The sequence below is a fragment of the Triticum aestivum genome, chromosome 1A, assembly GCF_018294505.1.
Source record: "Triticum aestivum cultivar Chinese Spring chromosome 1A, IWGSC CS RefSeq v2.1, whole genome shotgun sequence".
Classification (NCBI taxonomy): Eukaryota; Viridiplantae; Streptophyta; class Magnoliopsida; order Poales; family Poaceae; genus Triticum; species Triticum aestivum.
In genome coordinates this window covers 578745801-578752936 of record NC_057794.1, presented here as the reverse complement: position 1 = coordinate 578752936, position 7136 = coordinate 578745801, and positions in this window count along the sequence as shown.

The following is a 7136-nucleotide window of genomic DNA, read 5'->3' as shown; positions in this document are numbered from 1 at the left end:
CCAGTGCTCCTCTGAGTGTTGGTCCACCTGTCAGCTACCGATGGCCACCAGGGGCAACTCTGGGCTGGCCTACCCGTACCTAGGACAATCTGAGTGTGCCCTGAGAAAGAGATATGTGCAGCTCCTATCGGGATTTGTCGGCACATTCGGGCGGTGTTGCTGGATTTGTTTTAACCTGTCGAAGTGTCTTGAAGAACCGAGATACCGAGTCTGATCGGAACGTCTCGGGAGGAGGTCTATTCCTTCGTTGACCATGAGAGCTTGTCATGGGCTAAGTTGGGACTCCCCTGCAGGGATTTAAACTTTAGAAAGCCGTGCCCGCGGTTATGGGCAGATGGGAATTTGTTAATGTCTGGTTGTAGATAACTTGAACCTTAATTTATTTAAAATGAATCAACTGTGTGAGTTGCCGTGATGGTCTCTTCTCGGCGGAGTCCGGGAAGTGAACATGGTGTTGGAGTAATGCTTGCGCAGGTTGTTCTCTAGTTTCTCGTTCGCGCTTTGCCCTCTCTTCTCGCTCTCTTTTGCGAACAGGATAGCCACCATAGATGCTAGTCGCTTGCCGCAGCTCCACTTATATTACCTTGCCTTACCTATTAAGCTTAAATAGTATTGATCACGATGGTGCGAGATTGCTGAGTCCTTGTGGCTCATATATTACTTCCAAAACCAGATGCAGGGCCTGATGATTCCGCTCCAGGTAACGCGCTCGAGCTCAAGTGGGAGTTCGGCGAGGACTCTCAACGATACTACGTGTCTTTCCCTGATGATCAGTAGTGGTGCCCAGTTGGGGTGATTGGGACCGTGTCGCATGTTGGGTTATCTTTTATTTTGGCGCCGTAGTCGGGCCGTGAGTGTTTGAATGTTGTAAGGCTATTTATGTACTTTGATTGACGTGGTGAGTGTAAGCCAACTATGTATCTCCCCTTTTATTATCTAAATTACATGGGATGTTGTGAAGATTGCCTAACTTGCGACATTGCTTTCAATGCGGTTATGTCTCTAAGTCGTGCCTCGACACGTGGGAGCTATAGCCGCATCGAGGGCGTTACAAGTTGGTATGAGAGCCTTCCCCGACCTTAGGAGCCCCATTGCTTGATCGTTATTAGCGGCCGTGTTGTGTCTAGAAAAATGTTTTGAGTCATTTAGGAATTATATATCAGAGAGTTTAGGAATTCTTTTTACTTCCCAGTCTCCTCATCGCTCTGGTAAGGCATCCTGACGTAGAGTTTTGACTATTCTCTTCTCAAATTTCACTAAAAAAATTTAGGATCACGCGGGTATCTTGGAATCGTTCCGATGGTTTTGTGACGAGAACATTGTCTTGGTGCCTCCTGTCAGGGGTTTTGTGGAAGTGTCTCGGGGAATTGAGCTCTGAGGTGTTGTCATCATAATTTTATCGTTGCAGTTCTGGAATACCTGAGTTTAGTACGCCGACATCGAAAATCTCTTTTATGCAGTTCGTTGGTGAGATAACCTCGACGCCACCCAGTACTGGGGCGGGAGTTCGGGAGTATCGCCATAACTTGTATAACGGATGCTTTTCGAAGGTTGAGGTAGATGGTTTCCGAAGTTTTTCTCGGTTATGTGTTGAAGGATGGATACAGCTGGATGTAGGATTTGCTAGATTTGGGTGAGATATTATGCTTCCCCTGTATCCCCAACACCTGATTGCATAACCGGAAAGGTTCGGGAGTTTCATAGGTGGGAATTCTTGTAGCTCTAGTTCTTCTTCCACAGATATTTGGTTTGAGATTGGGATTTCTTACCGAGTATTTGTTCTTGATCCGTACCTTGTTGATTTATTTCTCTACCTAAATTCTAAGTGGCTTTTCAATTTATGGATATGTGACCATTTCAAGAGGAATACATTCGTTCATTTTGTTCGGATGTGAAGACTTTATGTTGCAATTTTCATTCCGTTGGATTCAGCTTCATTTTATCTGTCAATGTGCTAATGGTGGTCAACCTCTTCAGGATGGCTTCCGCTAAGAGCACCAATCAGAATCAGAATCAGGATCCGCCACCACCTCCACCTCCTCCAGAGGCATAGCAAGCTGGGATGGCCGCAACCAATGCAAACACACAGTTGATCATGCAAATTCTTCAAGAGCGCAATCAAGGCAACCAAGGGAACCAAGGCAACAATCACAATCACTTTGCTACACTCAACCAGTTCCTTGCTAATGGGCCAAAGACTTTTAGCAATTGTGTTGAGGCAACCGATGCTGACAATTGGCTCGTGGATCTATGCAAGCATTTCGAGTGCAGCAACATCAGGCCTGAGGACTTCGTCAAGTTCGCTTCCTTCCAACTCAAAGATCAAGCTGCAGAATGGCTCCAGCAGTACAAGGATTCCAGAGGTGGACGTGCGATTACCTGGGATGAATTCCGTCAAGATTTCAGAGCTCACCATATCCCTCAGAGCGTGGTTGAAAGCAAGCGTGAGGAATTCCGCAACCTGAAGCAAGGCTCTTTGTCTGTCTATGACTACAACAAGTTGTTTCAGAAGCTCGTCTGCTTTGCTAAGCAGGACGTCCCTGATGAGAAGAGCATGATATACCAGTTCAGGGGTGGTCTCAGAGAAGAAATCCAGCTAGCTCTTGTTCTCTTTGAACCCTTGAGGTACGATGAGTTCTACAACATGGCATTGAAGCAAGAGGCTGCTCAACTGAGGTGTGATGCTTCCAAGAAGCGAGTCAGAGACACTACTCCTTCTTCCTCTACTCAAGTGGTCAAGAAGCGGAAGTATTGGCTTCCTCCTCCTCCGTTCCGTCAGTCGTATCAGCAGAAGAGCAAAGGTGGCAGTGGATCTTCCCACCCACCCAACCCTGGCTTTCAGAACAAGATTTCGTCTCAAGCTCCAAGATCGAGTGCTCCGTATCATCGTCCGCTTTCAGAGGTCACGTGCAACAAGTGCCAACAGAAGGGTCACTATGCCAACAAGTGTCTCAATCAAAGGCGTCTTCCTCCTCCTCCTCCTGTGAGATCGGCAAGTACAGATGTGGTCAAGCATAACCCCAAGCACGCCAAGGTCAACTTGATGAATGCAGCTCAGGCAGAGGACTCGTCAGATGTCATCATGGGTAACCTTCCTGTTAATGATATTCCTGCAGAAGTTCTTTTTGACACAGGTGCATCGCATTGTTTCATCTCGAGACCGTTTACATCTAGGCATGAATTGACTTCACAAGTTTTGCCTAGTTCGTTAGCAGTTGTCTCTCCCGGTAGACGCATGCATGCTAACTCCATCGTTCCGGATGTTACTATCACCTTGGGTGACTACAAGTTTCTGGCTTCTCCAACGGTTCTTGGTGACTCGGATATTGATCTTATTCTCGGGATGGATTGGCTTTCTAAGCACAAGGCGCATCTTGATTGTGCAGCGAGGCAGATTCAATTGACTCATTCGTCTGAGGATGTAATTGTCTTTGCCGCTCGTGATGATACCATCCGTCTGTTTTCTCTCAATGAGAAGGGTGAACTGGATGCTATCTCGCAAATTCCAGTCGTTTGCGAATATCAAGACGTCTTTCCAGAAGAGCTTCCAGGAATGCCTCCACACCGGCCAGTTGAATTCGTCATCGATCTTGAGCCTGGCACGGAACCAGTGTGCAAGCGTCCTTACAAGCTCGGACCTGAAGAGTTGAAGGAGCTGAAGAAGCAACTCGATATTCAAGAAATAATGGGTCTCATCCGGCCTAGTTCTTCTCCGTGGGGTTGTGGTGTTCTTTTTGTGAAGAAGAAGGATGGAACGGACCGACTTTGTGTTGATTACCGGCCATTGAACAAGAAGACCATCAAGAACAAATACCCACTTCCCAACATCAACAAGCTGTTCAAACAACTCAAAGGTGCCCAAGTATTCTCCAAGCTTGATCTCCGTATGGGTTATCATCAGATTCGAATTCGTGAGCAAGATATTCCCAAGACGGCTTTCAGGACAAGCTATGGGTCATATGAATACACTGTCATGTCTTTTGGCCTCGTCAACGCTCCTCCGACTTTCTCTCGCATGATGAACTTCATCTTCAACACCTACACCAATGACTTCGTTTTGGTCTATCTTGACGACATTCTGGTTTTCTCGAAGAAAAAGGAAGATCATGCCAAGCACTTGCATTTGGTACTCGATAAGCTGCGGGAACACCAGTTCTACGCCAAGTTCTCCAAGTGCGAATTTTGGCTCGATGAGGTTCTTTATCTTGGTCATATCATCTCTGCCAAGGGCATTGCGGTGAATCCTGAGAAGGTGTCTGCAATTGTGAATTGGGAACCTCCTCATAACGTGAAGCAACTCCGTAGCTTCCTCGGTCTCGCAAGCTATTGCCGAAGATTCGTTGAAAACTTTTCTAAGATCATGAAGCCTCTCTCAAATCTTCTCCAGAAGCACGTCAAGTATGTTTGGTCTCCGGAGTGTGACATTGCTTTCAACACTTTGAAAGACAAATTGATCACTGCTCCAGTTCTGACTCCGCCTGATGAATCCAAACCGTACGAGGTCTTTTGTGATGCCTCTCTCCAAGGTCTTGGCGCAGTGTTGATGCAAGAGAAGAAAGTTGTTGCTTATACCTCTCGCCAGTTGAAGCCCAATGAGAAGAACTACCCCACTCATGACCTCGAGTTGGCGGCATTTGTGCATGCTCTTTTGACTTGGAGACATCTCTTATTGGGAAGAAAAATGGACATCTTCACTGACCACAAGAGTCTCAAGTACATCTTCACTCAGCCTAATCTCAACCTCAGGCAGACTCGATGGGTCGAAATGATTCAAGAGTATAATCCGAGTATCGAGTATACTCCAGGCAAGGCCAACGTGATTGCTGACGCATTGAGCAGGAAGGCTTATTGCAACAGTCTGATTCTCAAGCCTTATCAACACGAGCTTTGTGAAGCTTTCCGCAAACTTAATCTGCAAGTTGTTCCTCAAGGTTTCCTCGCCAACCTTCAAGTCTCTCCTACCTTGGAAGACCAGATTCGCCAAGCCCGGCTTCTTGATGCTATGGTGAAAAAGGTGAAGATTGGGATTGCCAAGAGTCAACCCAAGTACATGTGCTACCGCCTTGATGACAAGGATACTCTCTTCTTCGAGGATCGTATTGTTGTGCCCAAAGGTGACCTTCGTAAAGTGATCATGAACGAGGCTCACAATTCTCTCCTCTCCATCCACCCTGGGAGCACGAAGATGTATCAGGACCTCAAGTAGGCCTATTGGTGGACTCAAATGAAGCGTGAGATTTCTCAATTCGTGAATGAATGTGATGTCTGCAGAAGAGTGAAGGCAGAACACCAAAGGCTAGCTGGTCTCCTCCAACCTCTTTCCATTCCAGAATGGAAGTTTGACCACATTGAGATGGACTTCATGACTGGGTTTCCAAAGTCCAAGAGTGGCAATGATGCTATATTCGTTGTCATCGACAAACTCACTAAAGTGGCTCACTCTCTGCCTATCAAAGAGTCAATCACTGCAGCTCAATTGGCGGAACTCTATACCTCTCGAATTGTCTCTCTGCACGGTATCCCACAAGTGATCTCTTCAGACCGTGGCAGCATCTTTACCTCCAAGTTTTGGGATTCTTTTCAGAAGGCCATGGGCACCAACATCCGCTTCAGCACAGCTTTCCATCCTCAAACTAGCGGTCAAGTCGAGTGTGTCAATCAGATTCTTGAAGATATGCTCAGGGCTTGTGTGATCTCCTTCGGCATGAAGTGGGAGGATTGTCTTCCATATGTTGAATTCTCCTACAACAATAGTTTTCAAGCAAGTTCGGGCAAGGCCCCATTTGAAATTCTGTATGGCAGGAAGTGCCGTACGCCTCTCAACTGGTCCGAAACCGGTGAACGTCAGCTTCTCGGAAATGACTTAATCACAGAGGCAGAGGAAATGTGCAAAGTCATTCGAGATAACCTCAAAGCAGCCCAATCCCGTCAGAAGAGCTACTATGATAGTAAGCATCGTGATCTGGCTTTCGAGATCGGAGATCATGTTTACCTCCACGTCTCTCCAATGAAAGGTACTCGTCGCTTCGGTATCAAAGGGAAGCTTGCCCCCAAATACGTGGGACCTTTCAAGATTGTCAACAAGAGAGGCGATCTCGCCTATCAACTCGAGCTTCCTTCAAACTTTGCAAATGTTCATGACGTGTTCCATGTCTCTTAGCTCCGAAAGTGCTTCAAGACTCCTGACCGCACCGTCAACTTCGAGGACATTGAGCTCCAAGAAGATCTCTCTTATCGTGAGCACCCAGTTGCTATTCTTGAAGAGACTGAACGCAAGACTCGCAACAAGTCAATCAAATTCCTCAAAGTCAAGTGGTCACACCATTCCGACCGTGAAGCTACCTGGGAACGCGAGGATCGCCTCCGTTCTGAGTACTCGGCGTTCTTTCAGTCCTAGATCTCGGGACGAGATCCTTTCGTAGTGGTGGAGTGTTGTAACACCCCGGATGTGATTTACCCAATATGTACTCCAACTCTTGCCGTTCCCGGCCTTAAGTTATTTTATTTTCTTGGGTTCGGGTTTTTGTCTCCATGTGTTGTTATCGTTGTCATGCATCTCATATCATGTCATCATGTGCATTGCATTTGCATACGTGTTCGTCTCATGCATTCGAGCATTTTCCCCGTTGTCCGTTTTGCATTCTGGCGCTTCGTTCTCCTCCGGTGGTCATTTCTACCTTTCTTTCATGTGTGGGGATTAAACATTTCCGGATTGGACCGAGACTTGCCAAGCGGCCTTGGTTTACTACCGGTAGACCGCCTGTCAAGTTTCGTACCATTTGGACTTCGTTTGATGCTCCAACGGTTAACCGAGGGACCGAAAAGGCCTCGTGTGTGTTGCAGCCCAACACCCCTCTATTTTGGCCCAAAACCCACCAAAACCCTCTCCATCATCTAGAGCGTTCGATCACGATCGCGTGGCCGAAAACCGCACCTCATTTGGACACTCCTAGCTCCCTCTAGGCCTATATATACCTCCCCCATTCCAAATCTCGGATCCCCTCTTCGAAACCCTAAAAAAAACACCTCGCGCCGGCCGGACACGTCCGTCCCCGGCCGGACACGTCCGCCGCTGTCCCCTCGCCCTCTCCCGTCGCGCCATGTGGCAGGCGCCGCCGCCCCGCGCCACCGGCCCG